Source organism: Pinus tabuliformis, chromosome 3_1 (assembly GCF_031772625.1).
Source record: "Pinus tabuliformis cultivar Carrire ecotype Pingquan chromosome 3_1, CPIR1, whole genome shotgun sequence".
NCBI lineage: Eukaryota > Viridiplantae > Streptophyta > Pinopsida > Pinales > Pinaceae > Pinus > Pinus tabuliformis.
In genome coordinates, this window is record NC_142301.1 from 933,060,097 (window position 1) to 933,073,725 (window position 13,629).

Here is a 13,629-nt window from a genome sequence, read left to right on the forward strand (position 1 = left end):
AATCAAATTTAATGTTTTCACTTTTAGCATGCATTTGTATCGCTTTCATCACTTTGAGATGCATTTGCATCACTTTCATTGCTTGCCTTGAATTTGAGTTGCATTGCACTATTTTTGCTTCACTTTAGTGCTAATTTTGCATCACTTGATTAATGATTTATTAAATAGTATATTTATTATCATTTTTCTAAGCAATAAATATATTTTAATAAACATGAAATTTAGTAGCCTAAGGATGGATGGAGTTGTGGAAACCCTTGCGACGACTAGGGGTTTGACCAATTCAACCATTCTATTCTTAGTTTGCGTGAATATTTTGCAGATTTCTTATGCAGTTTGTTAAATGGAAAATCTAATGATTCAACGAGAAAGACAATTTCTTTTGCAGGTATAACTATCAAACAAGCAATCTCTTCTTTGGTTTCGTACAATTCCATGCTAAAATTTGGTTCTCGTCTTCCAGTAGTTCAAGAAATTCCTTCTCGCAATGTTCTTGTGGATGAGCAAGCTTTCAGTTGTGAATTTTGTTTTTTGGAGCAAGGTTTGGTTTGCAAGTTTAATGTGTTATGGTCGCGGCTAACTGATATGCACAAATGGATCTCTGAGACATGGAAGCCCCTTTTGAAGGATGAACTAAATATTTACCCTATGTAATGGGGTTTTTTCATTGTGGTTTTTGATAATATAAAGGACAAGAAGGCCAGTTGCGAAGCTAGGCCATAGTTTTGGGGTAGTGTCGGTCTCTTCATGCAACCTTGGACTCCCACTTTTAACCCGGTAACACCATCAATCTTTACGACTCTAGTTTGGGTAAGGCTTCCAAACCTTCCCTTGCATTTTTGGAATCTTCCATCACTATCCTATATTGGGAATGCATTGGGAAAGTTTTATTGTCGTTGTCTTGAAACTGCACAATTTTTCAAGACTACTTATGCTCAAATGTGTTTGGAGATGGACTTCAACAAGGGTTTTCTCGTAGAGATTAATCTAATGGCTCCAAAAGATTTATTATGATACTATTTCATTTTGTTGTAGAGATTGCTATGAAATAAGGCATGTAATTAAAAAATACCCCAAGCATTTACAAAACAACAAAGATCAGTAAAAAAACCTGAAATCCCAAATGGTGGGAAGGTGCTCAACGTGACCACTATAGGGTATTCAAAGAGGAAGAGCTTTAGGATAAAAAAGAACCAGAAGACAAGAAGGAAGCAAATATGACCAAAGAAATAACATCAGTGACAATAAAGACCAAGTAGGAAAAAACACATGCCAATGAGGATCCTCCGGACTCAATGAAAATTGAAAAGCAACAATACCTCGTGAAAAATGGATCCCCTCCCAAATCCACAAGGGTTCTTACTAGAAAAGCATGTTCTTGGGAATATCAGGTAAATGAGGAACAATCCAAATTTCACTTGATGAAGAATGATTCACCAGAAATAGAAGAAAACATGGGTTGGACTCAGGTTGGGAAGAAAGGAAAATGCATTTCGCCAAAGAAAACAAGAAGTTAGATTAAGTCAAAACATACGTAGTGAATAATGGAATGTAAATGTATCTAGATATTGGGAGCTTTTGGAGAATTTTTAGTTGGAAGGGGTCTAAACTTTTTGTGTCATGGGGAACTAGCTTGAGGGTTTGGATTGAGCCTCTGTGCTCAATTTCAAACCTCCAAGGAAGATTGGAATATGGAAAGGTTTTGGCATAGTAACCATATTTTTTTAATACAAGTTCCCACCCCTTTATTTGGAAAAAGATAAAAATAAACATGGAATTTAGAATAAAGAAAAGTACATCTATTAATTAATAGAAGATTATTTCCAATTGTCACTTTTCTCCATGTAAGCGCTTCACTATCACCACATGGGAAATGAGAATCTTATGTATATGTACACAATAATATTTTCTTACTACATAGCCAAGTGGTAAATTAACACTCTAGGGAAATATTAAGCTTAACTACAAGAGTACATGAACAAGTAGGGAGTTTTAAGTGGAGTACGTTTGATAAGATCTTGATATCTGTCAATATTGTAGCCATCATTCAAAACCGCATCATCATATTTTTTCTCTTCTTCTTCCTATGAAGGTAATTGCATGAACATAATTAAAATAATAATGATAATAATAACACACATGCAATTAACAATAAGGATTAAATTGTCACATTCACCACCATTGATACATGTTACAATTCCTCAAACATCTTTACATACATTTTCCTTAGGGAATATTTTAGTTCTTCATTTTTTGACTCAGTCCTATACTCCTACTTTGTATTTTTTTTTAAACACCAATGAGAAGATATTGTATTAAATCTGCGCCCTGTCGCAGTGAAATACATGGGGAATTGTTACATTAGCACCAACTTCAGACAATCCTTCATTGAGGAAATGATTACCAGAAAAAAAATCCTACAAAGGAACATGACTACTATAACGTGCCTACAAACATAAATTCAACAAAACTAAGACAACTGGAGTATAAATTTGCAAAAAGAGCCCATTAAAAAGGAAAATTGAGAGCTTCCTCTAAGATCCTATTTAGGTCAAAATTTAGGTTGCCAGAGACATGGTTTGGAGCCGAGTTGGCTGAGTTTTGGTTTCTTGGGGGATTGCCACTTAGCTTGAGTTCATTAAGCATACCTCTAATGGCATCGAGTTCATCCTCCAAGAGGGAAAGGTTGAATTTGAGAGATTGGAGCTCCTTCGTGGCAAAAATGACAAAGTTATCTTACTGGTGAATTTTCCCTTTGAAGTCCATATTATCCACCTACAAAGACTCCAGGTGTATTTTTCATGCATTGCAAGTGTTGTTCTTGGACGTGGCTGAGTTTCTAGTACTGGACAACATACAACAGGGAGGGGGAGGGGGGGTCGAAGGGGTAACATAGATAATGCACATGGAGAGAATGAAAAATGTTCCATAAGGGATTCTTGATATAGTAGAGGGCTGAAGGAAGCTCAAAGGTGAGGTGAGATTGTTGGAAGAGGTATGAAAATTCAATCCAAAGGGGACAAGAGTAAGGAGGTAGATGCTAGAGAGGTTTGAAAGTAAGAAGTAGGATCTGTCTTCAGCCATAGAGAGAAGGGAGAAGAAAGGGATGGTTCAGAATAGAGAGCTTGGTCGATGATATTTCCAACAGGGTCTAGAATTACAATAAATATCCATAATAGATCAAATCCCAATAATAGCAAGGAGAAGCCAAATAAAACTAGAGCACAAAAATTCAAAGCAAACTTGAAGAGTCTTAACCCAATTGAAATCCAAGTTGTTGCAAACGATTTTAATGTTGTGGTCACTAGATCTGCTGGCATTCATCTCAGGGAGGGTCCCCGAGAGTGAGCTCCTTCACTTATCCTAGCTATGGGGGTGGGGGAGCCAAGGCCTCTTCCATCAAATGATAAGAAATCTTGGAGTCACTTGGGGCTCATAACAAAGTATCCTAGTGCTCAAATTTACAGATGTTGTGATGAACTCAAAGGAGTAGAGATCAAATTTTTGAGAGGGGCAAGATGTAGAGGGGATTTGTTGAGAAACTTTGCCAATAAAGATGAATGGACGTCCAAACCAAGCCTACGATTTAACCTTGGAGAGACGATCCTCCCACGTGGTACCCATTGAATCAAAATTAAGGCGACGTATGCTCAAGTTTTCCAAATTCATCACAGTTTGGGGTGGTGGAGAAAAACAAGGCATATTCATTTGTATTGGGTAGAGAGAAGCATGGGGAATTAATATATCTCCCCATGCATTCCTCAAATTCCATCATGCTTCATGAAGCCATCCTGCTTGGCTTTTAAAATTTTGATTATTGATGCAACACAATTTCTCGGTTTATCAACACAAGGGCGGAGCTAGAGGGTAACTTATAATTTGGAGATGACATAGGGGGAATTAGAGAATAGTGTGCCAGTCCTTGTGGACCTTGACTTCCTTTTGACCACCTTCTAAGAGGCAGGCTAGATTGGCTTGATAGTTAGCCTCTAAGTTTTGACTTCTTAGGATATGATAAAAAGGGCTCAAAGTACAGTTTATCCTTCTGAGGATAAGCTTAAGGAGATTTTATTTAGGGTAGGAGCTATTGATAAGGTGTTGAATAGTGATAAGAGAGTTTCCTAGGATTTTTAAATTCGAAATTCCCATTTCATGGGCCAAAGATAGCCCCAATAAAAGATTGTACATTTCTTCTTAGCTATTGATTTTCCTACCTAGCCCCCAAAGTATTTGGTAACCGCTTTTCTTTCGGGATTAGAAATAATCCCTCCCCCTCCTGCCACCACTACCTCCTACTTTATTTCTATTACAAAGAGTGATAATGAATATCGTCGTAACTTACAAATGATAACTTACTAATCTATTGTTTTCCTTAATTTGGGAAAAAAAGAAAAAAAATGAACAACTTTAGTTGACAAGATAAAAATTACCTCTAGTTGTAGCAAATGACTGACTTAATTGGAGATGAAGGGCTCTTTGTCCATTATTAATTGATCCTCATGAATAACATAAAATATGTGATGGATGATCAATGCTTACCTTTTTTTTTGTCAATGATGTACGAATTACTTGTTTTTCCTCTTTTACTTGTCCATATCCTCTCTCTTGCACGAGTCATCATGACCACTAAATTCATATTCATTTGAACTCATATCTATAATAAGGTAAGTACATAATTAGAGACCTAGTGTAAAATAATTATAACCTAAATGTAATAACCCAAATAAAAAGTAGATAAATACACACACACACACACACACACACATATATGCACGACATAATTTTGTACGAGATTATTTCATGCAAAGCTTAACTCCACCATATGCAAATTATAACCTTCATTCTTGTGTAAGCTTCAAGGAAACAAGAGGAGAGAAGGGGAGAGAAAAAGTGGAAAGAAAAGAGAGGAGAAGAGGGAAGATAAGAAGAAGGAGGAACAAAATAATAAAGTGAAGAAGATAGAAGGAGGGGGAAATAGGAGGAAGTTGGAGTGAAGAAGAAGAGGAAGAGGGTGAGAAGAAGAGGAAGATAAAAAAATAAGGAAGGGAATAAGAACTAGAGGAAGCGAGGAAGTAAGAAACTAACTAGAGGAATAAGGGAAAATTGAAGAGCAAAAATGTGAAGAGGGGAGATTTGAAAAATAAGAGAAGGATAAGAATAGGAAGATAAATAACACAGAAGGAGTAAGAGGGGATAAAGTGTAAGAAGAAGGATGATTATTTAGGGAAAAAGAGGAAATTAATTGAGAATTTTGGGAAAAGGGTAGGAGTATTTGGGGGAAAATAAGAGGAGGGAGAAAGAGGGAAGAGGAAGACGTTTGTTAATGAAGTGGATACTAGGAACTTACTAATAACATAATATGATAGTCAAGTAAGAGAATGCATAGATCATATATAATGCACTAGTATTTGTAATTATTTATTTTGTTCACTCATATTTGAAAGCTAAATTTTGTTTGAATTAAAGCAATGTGAAAAAGGGGGAGAAGAAGAATACGGGGAGGAAGGAAGGAGGAGGCCACATCTTCCATGCAAAAGAGCCTTCACCAATGAATATAATATTGAGAAAGGTGTTATGTGTGGCCATTAATAGATAAATCATGGAAGAGGATTGAGGATGTTGTTGAGACCCAACCCCCAGGTGTAATGTGGGGACAAAGGGCCTATCACAGAGTAATAATAGTGGAGGCCATTTAATGTAAGTTGGATTAAATCCCCTACGCTTGTTATTATTAAATAAGGCCTAGTATAGCAGTTACTATTGAATAAATGTAATCAGGCCTCATAAAGAAGGCCCAATAGGTGTTAGGAGGTTGTTTTTATTAGGGTTCTCATATTAGCTACGAATAAAGATGGATTCTTCCTCATAATAAATGTGGATTGTATTTTATTTGGAGATTAACTCATTGAGAGGTCACCTAACCTTAAATGAAAGTGAACATGAGTGGATTCCTTTCATAAAAGGATCAACCACAAGGTGTTTGCATACCTTAAATATATTTTCATATAATCAGGTAAAGGGGATTTTATATGTTATCCTTGGAATTCTTGGATTTTTTTTACACTTTGTAGGTTTTTAGGGGAAAAAAGGCTCATGACATTCATATCGATTTCGGTAGACTTATGAGTAGATTTGAAGAAATCATTTGTAGATATAAGTTCTTCTTGAAAAATTGTCCAAGTTTAAAAAGAGAGTCATCCAATTTGGACTTTTTAGGATAAAGATAGCATTGATTTAAAAATTGGTTATTTTAGTTTTTTTTTTTTTTCCACAAAGGATACATGGACTTTAGAGCATATATCTTTTAATAGGGTCCTAAAATTACCACTATATTAACTGATCGGGTGCTCAATATTTAGCTCAAAATTCAAAGTTCTCATATTGGCTCGAAAACTATACAACTACGTCCGTCTCGTCAAGACGATCACAACGCAATTTTTTTCATTGAAAATGGAGTCCATATGAATGAGAAAAGGCCTGCTGTTCGTTTTCCTAAACAGCTAAAAAATTGGTAGAATAGGACAGAATGATGACATGGCAGTCCAGTCAGCAAGGGGAATCTTCTTTAGTTTTCGCCCAATGGGTATGTGACAAGTGTCACCTCCGGATTCGCTCGTTTGGTTGCGTGAAGGTGAAATTGCCTAATTATCCTAAATTGGAATTTGAATTTGTTTTTATTTAAATATTATATATATATATATATATATATATATATATATATATATATATATATATATATATATATATATATATATATATATATATATATATATATATATATATATATATATATATATATATACAAACATTACAAATCAAAACTATAAGCAAAGTCCGAATTGGAATGACGCATATTAAAATTTAATGTATGGCAAAGTTATAAGTGCGAATATATATGAATTGTAATGTATTATGTGGTGGAAGATTGTTTAAGGGATGGGCAGAGGGCGAGTTGAACTCGTGACCTCCCCCTCCCAAACTCCAATACATAACCATTATACCAAGCCATAGGTTTGTTAAATTTTGCCATAAGTGCACAATGGAGCCGACAGCGGGGGTGGAGGGAGCCAGCCCTACAGGCCAGCCCCATCCCCATGCAACCAAGCACTGAAACCAAGGGCTAGGGCCAGTGTTAAGCGCACCCATAATCATGCTTAATTGCTAATTAACCCTCCGTTAAAGATGGATTAAGTTGGTGGATATTTTGGAGGGAGCGCCGAGTTCGACGGAACTTCCAGTTTTGGCAGTGCTAACTAGAGTTTCCTCTAGATTTAGCCAAGTTTCCCAGGGAAAAATTGAATGAAGCATATCTTGCTCAATTTTTGACCAATTTTGGAAAATGAATAGTCAATTTTGGATGATTTCGACCTTCTAAACTCATTGGTATAGGTTGTAGAGGCAATTATAAGACTTCTACAGGTGATTTTTCCATAGGGAAGTTTAAGGAAGCCTTGGGCCACCAGGGAAGGGGGTCATGCCCAAAACAACCAAAGTCAGTTTTCAGAGATCTAATAGTTATTTGTGGCTAATTTGGACATTCTGAACACATTGGTGCATGTATTAGGAGACATAAAGCTTTGTTAACATCATTTTTTCTACATTGAGCTAATACAGAGGCCCAAGCCATGGAAGATGGACCAAGGAGATGTAGCCGAGGAGGGGTGAACTCCTTCATCAAAACACTATGTTAATGTGTGTCTTTGTTGGTTTGCTACAATGTACATGTTTTCTATTCAGTATTTATTTCTGAAGCTATTTTTCTCATGAATGTCTTGTTTAAATTTAAGGAGATTTAACTGTTTGTATACACAAACAACTAAGGAAACCTCAACACAAGGAGCAATAAGTAAGCACATATTTATAAATCTGCAATTGTTATTAGCACAACAAAACTAATCATACAAAAATAGATCAAGTCGGTGTCAGAGAAAAATGTTGAATTGCTTGATTGATTGAGTTTGTGCAATTAGGGTTTTAATGGTTGCAAAATTGTGATACTTATAAGGTTAAAGTTGCATAAAGGAGAAGGGAAGCTATTGGTTGCAACTCCTGAGGTAATTCCTAGAAGAAGGAGAGCCATAAGGCCACAATCTCCACCACCCAAAGTTCCAATTCCAGCTGCACTCGAAACTCTTCAATTTTTTCCTTCAATTGAGATTGAAGAGGTACAAACAATACCAATTTATGAGCCCGAATCCATAGCCATTATGTCTGGAGAAAGAGAGTTTGAAGGTCCTGTTATCGCTCAGGTTTTTCCCAAAAGTTGTAAGAAAGGGAATAATGCCGAGGTAACCACAGACCAATCTTTTAGATACAGAATCTAGCCAATCTGTATCCAGAGAGGGCTCCCTCTTTATGATTTAGCTTTGTTTTTATAGGTATTAGGCTAGTTATGAAGTTCAAGGGTTTTGTTTGAGTTTGGGTGGTGAGATTTCAATAGAACAGAGAGGAAAAACTAAGTAGTTCAGTCCATTGGGCATGATGGAGTCAAAGGAGAAGGCTTTGTGGATTTGGTTTCTCAACAGAGGATGGCTTCACAGAGCAAGGTAGTCAAACAGGGAACAAATCAAGGCTTGAAACAGATGGAATGGGATCAAATTGGGTGAAGGGCAGTTAAGAATCCTTCAACATATTTGGAGAGGGAAAATGGATGATTATTGATAAAGAGCAGTGAATAATTCTTTAGCAAATAATCAGCATGAAAGAATCATGAAACAGGAGAAATTAAGAGTTCACTGCTTATTCTAATTCTGAAGAAAACACAGAGAATAATAAAGATGGAAAACAGAGTGCAATCAAGCATATTCTGAATTAACCTTTTTCTTTATCATTGAGATTATGAAACACAGAGGATATGATAGACAAGAAAACTGTAAAACACAAGATATAGGGGACTTATTGATCCAGAGGTTGATTCAAGAATTCTGTGACAAGTCCTCTGCTTCAATTCTTCATCCAGTAGGCCATGCAACAGTTTGATTTCCAACAGCTCTTTATTCCAAAATTTCAGTATTATAGCAAAGTCTAAGGAAATATACACACCACCAACTACTCCAATACTCCAATGGAGGGGGTATATATACAACAAAACATGTACAACAAATATCTCATAACAGCTGTGAGATAATGTCTAGATTTTTAACCTAAAATAATTTACAAGAAGAATAGAAATAGTGAACTGATGTAGTGCTGGAGGCAGGCCTTTAGGGTTCGGCTTGCAGTTGTCCTGTAGTAGCTCTGCGCCGACTGCCTGTCTTAACTGTGCATTAATTATGATGTGATTTTCTTCAATGCCAACCTGATACTCTTTAATGCTAATCTGACAGTCTTCAATTTTGATCTGATACACTTTAATTCTCGTCTGATACACTTTGACTTGCTTTCCTCTGTTCATCGCTGTCTGATATTTAGCCCAAAATTTCCCTTTTCCCAAGGGTAACAACGCAACAATGGATAAACACCTATTTGCTGGGATATTGGAGGTTTGTTCTGCGCTCTTTAATCCATGACATTGAGATCTTTCTGTGGAGATTGTTGAGAAGTTCCGGCAATTGATGCGCTGATAGCCATGTATTGAGAAAACTTTTACAGGTACTTGTGTCAAAAGAGGAGGAAACTGTACACTGGAGGGTCGGTTGACAGGCGGAGGGGCTCGTCGATGGAGCCTTTTCTGGTCCGAAGGTGGTCGAGAGTGAAATGCGAACCCGGTAGATATCATGTTTGGAGCACCGTTTGCAGCGAAACATAGCAAAAATGACCTTTTTCCCTTTTATTTTGACACAATGAAGTTTTGGCGGGAACTTTTGAGTTGAAGGACGGATGATGTCAGCAGAAGTACGAGACAGATGATGTGGCGGGGGACATGGCGGGTGATGTCAGCAAAGGATAGTTGGCGTCAGTGGATGACGTCAGCGGAGGGTGGTGGCAAGCTGTTTTGCCCGCACCACTTTTGGGGCTGGGCGGTTTTGGGCGGGGAGGGAGCGAGCATACCGGGAGCGCGACGCGTGTCCTTGGTACGGCGGAAAAACCGCCGGGCTCCCGTGGGTTGAACAATGGCGGTTAGGGGGGTCGTGAAATGGATGCGGACCGTCGAATGGTTAGGTGTAGATAAGACGGTGGGCGCTTATGGAATACGACGGGGGGTTAACTTGCAGGGCTGTCGCCAATAAACAATGTTTTTTAATGGTATCAGGGTGGTTTTCATTGGTCCGCGGGGTGTTCGGTTATTAATTAACCGGGGGTTAATTAATCCCATTATAACAAGCGGGGAAGGTTTTTTTAATGAGTTTCAAATAAACTCATTAATCCCTATTGAAATGTAACTATGGTCGTATTCGACCGGGGCGGGAAATATTAGTGTATGGGGCTTTTTATTATATTTACATAATACGGGGTTGGGCAAAAAATGTATATAAGGGAGTTATATAATAAATGTTAAAAATTAATATGAGTTTATGAAATGAAAGCGCTAAGTTTTGAATTTAGGCTTAGGATGAAAAAAGGGGTTTATATGATATTTTGTGCAATTTCCTAAGTAAAATGGGGTTTTTACTTAGGCAATCATTTATGAAATGAGATGAGTGATTTTAGTGATATTAAGCAGATCTTAATATCTTTGGGGGAGTTAGTGAATGTTTTAGGGAAAAAGTGTGAAGGGGAGTTAGTTATGAATCCTTGCCTCGCTTGAGCTGCTTCAATACTGTCCGCCTTGCATTGGTGATAGAGATGAAAGTTAACACATTTTTGGAACATTATCCATCACAAGTATCATTCTGCAACCCCAATCTACCTACCCTGCCTACTTTGCCTAGCATTTTTTCTTTCTTCCTTTGGGTGCACTTGGACTAGCAAACCCTCATCAACTTTTCTTTCCTTTTCATGGTAAGCCTACCTAAGTCTGTCCTTATTACATCCAAGGGCTCAAATTTAACTGTTGAGCTCCTTTGCTTCTCTACCTATCTACTTATCTGCCAAGATTAAACAGTTTGGTCAGATTTTATTCTCTATCTCTAAAACAGGAAATTCAAACATGAACTAGCCAAGATTAAGCTGTTTGGCCATTCATCAATTGTGGCATAAAGTTTTAGCAAGCTACACACCATGCTTTATTTGGAGAAAATGGAAAAGTAGTGGCATTTTGGACTTGCACACTTTTCTGGTCTTTTTTGTTTGGGGTTCATTTCTTCTCATTTTTTGACCATTTTATTCTTTTTACCCTTTTATTTTTTTAGGGCATACCCTCTTTACATTTTTTGATTTTTTGATAATATGGAGAACCTTTGAAACAAGGAAAGGAATGAACATATTACAGAGCTCAATAAGTCAATCATGAAATATGACACTTATTGGTATAGGAGTATAACAGTGGCTCCACTTGGGGATGGCTTTCCCTGGTGGAAAGTCAAGAACAACAGGTCAGATGGCCTTCTGAATAACTCTAGACTTTGCTCTAAAATCTTCCTTTGCTGGATCTAGAAACTGTACAAAAGGATCTTTGTAAAATATATACACTATTCTTGAGTTAATTCAAACAACTGTACATCTGTTTTGGATAGTCTACCTGCCATGAAACTGAATTTTCATTTTTACCTTTATCACCCTGCACGTTTTCAATTGCACTTTGTGATGATATCTCTGCTGACTGTGAAGTCTGCCTTGTAAAACTGTTATCATCTTGATTTGATTCTCATAGTTTGGATTTATTTGATCATATGTTCCTGCTTCCAAGTCTTTTTCTGCAACTTGACATTCAATGGCACTTTGGGGCTACAAATCTAGATATGATAAGTCTTGAACAAAGATTTGATTGCCCTCTAGACAGTTAATACCAAGACTTGTTGACATTTGTTTTCTAATTGCATGATAGTTATCCCTGATAAACTGAAATGAAGCAAACAAAAATGGTAAAGTTCCTTCACTGACTTCAAAATTTTCTGCACTTTTCTCCTCATCCTTATAGCTGAAATGAACAAGCTGGTCACTATTTTCAAGCTGCTGAAACTGAACTTCCTTATTCCTCAAATTAGCTTCTGATTGCTCTCATTCCACACTGCTGCTTGATTTAAGTGCTTGGCCAATCGTTTCTCCTCTTTATTCTCCACTGTATCCAAGTGCTCTGAATATTCTTCATCTTCATCAAATATAACAACCTTATCACATACAAAAGGAAAGTCCTTATTGTTGTCTTTGTCATATAGAAGCTCCAGAGCTTTGGACTGTTGTTGCTTTTCATTGCTGTTTCCTATTTGAGCAATTTCAGGGAACTGCATTTCTTCTTTATTCTGATCAGTTTGAAGTGCTTGCAAATTTTTCTTTTTCTTTTTATTTTATTTTTATATTTTTTTATGTGGGGAAACTTCATGGTTTTCTGAACAACATTCATCATCTTTTTCTTTCAGAGGGGAAGATAATTCAAGCAAGGCTTCCACTTTTTTTTAAAAGGCTTCTCTTCTGGCTTCAACTGTAGTAGGTTACTATCCAATCCAAACTGTGACATTATTAAGGATATAGTATGTACATGTTAGAGTCAGAATACATTAAAAAACTGGATTAAAGTAATGTTTCAGCATTCGACCATTCACTGGTCCTTCTTCTGTTTCTGTTCCATCCAGGCTCTTCAGAAAGTAAGTATTGTTCCCTTGCAATGCCTGGATGATAAACGGTCCTTTCCATAGGAAGTCAAAATTTCCATGTTTGCCTTTGTCTTCTCTCCTGCAATCCCACTTTAGAACTTTGTCTCCAAGGTAGAAGTCTTCTGCTTTGGTCCTTTTATCAAATATTTTTTTGAGTTTTTCTTGTAACACTTGGGATCTTTGGTGCACTTCTTCTCTGGTCTACTGCAAATGGATGGTCTGATTTATTCTCCTTTGAATGTCATTGGGTTCCACCTGAGCTTCTTGCAGCAATTTCATTACAGGAACTCCTAAAGATGAAGGAAATACAACCTCCATGCCATAAACTAAATCATAAGGGCTAGTTCCAATAGATCTCTTTGTAGTAAGTCTGTCTGACCATAACGCATTTATGAGTTTCTTGTGCCAGTTTTCTTGATCTCTTCCAAAAATTTCTTAATAATATTAATCAGGCTTTTATTGGAAGATTCAGCTAGACCATTACCTTGAGGGTAATAAGCTGTGGAATGGCCTAAAGTGATATGGTACTTGTTGCAAAAATTTATCAGTTTCTTGGACTTGAAGGTAGCAGCATTATCAGTTATGATCTTTTCCAGATAGGCGAATCTAGACAATATGTTGGTTTCTAAGAATCCTATAATCACTGCATCATTGGCTTGCCTAGAAGGAATGGCTTCTATCCATTTGGTGAAATAGTCTATGGCAGTAAGAAGCCACTTATGTTGGCCAGAAGAGGGAGGGTGTATTTCTCCAATGAAGTCTAAACCCCATTATTGAAAAGGTCTTTCAGTGGCAATTGGTCTCAAGGGTAAGGGTAACAGTTTCCTTTTGCCTTCGAAAATTTGGCATTTGTGGCAAGCAGTGACAAACTTCTTTACATCAACGAACAATGTTGGCCAATAAAATCTAGCCCTTAGGATTTTGTCTGCAGTTGATTTCCAGTAAAGGTGTCCACCGCAGTCCCCTGCATGAAATTCTTTGAGAACTTTTTCAGCTT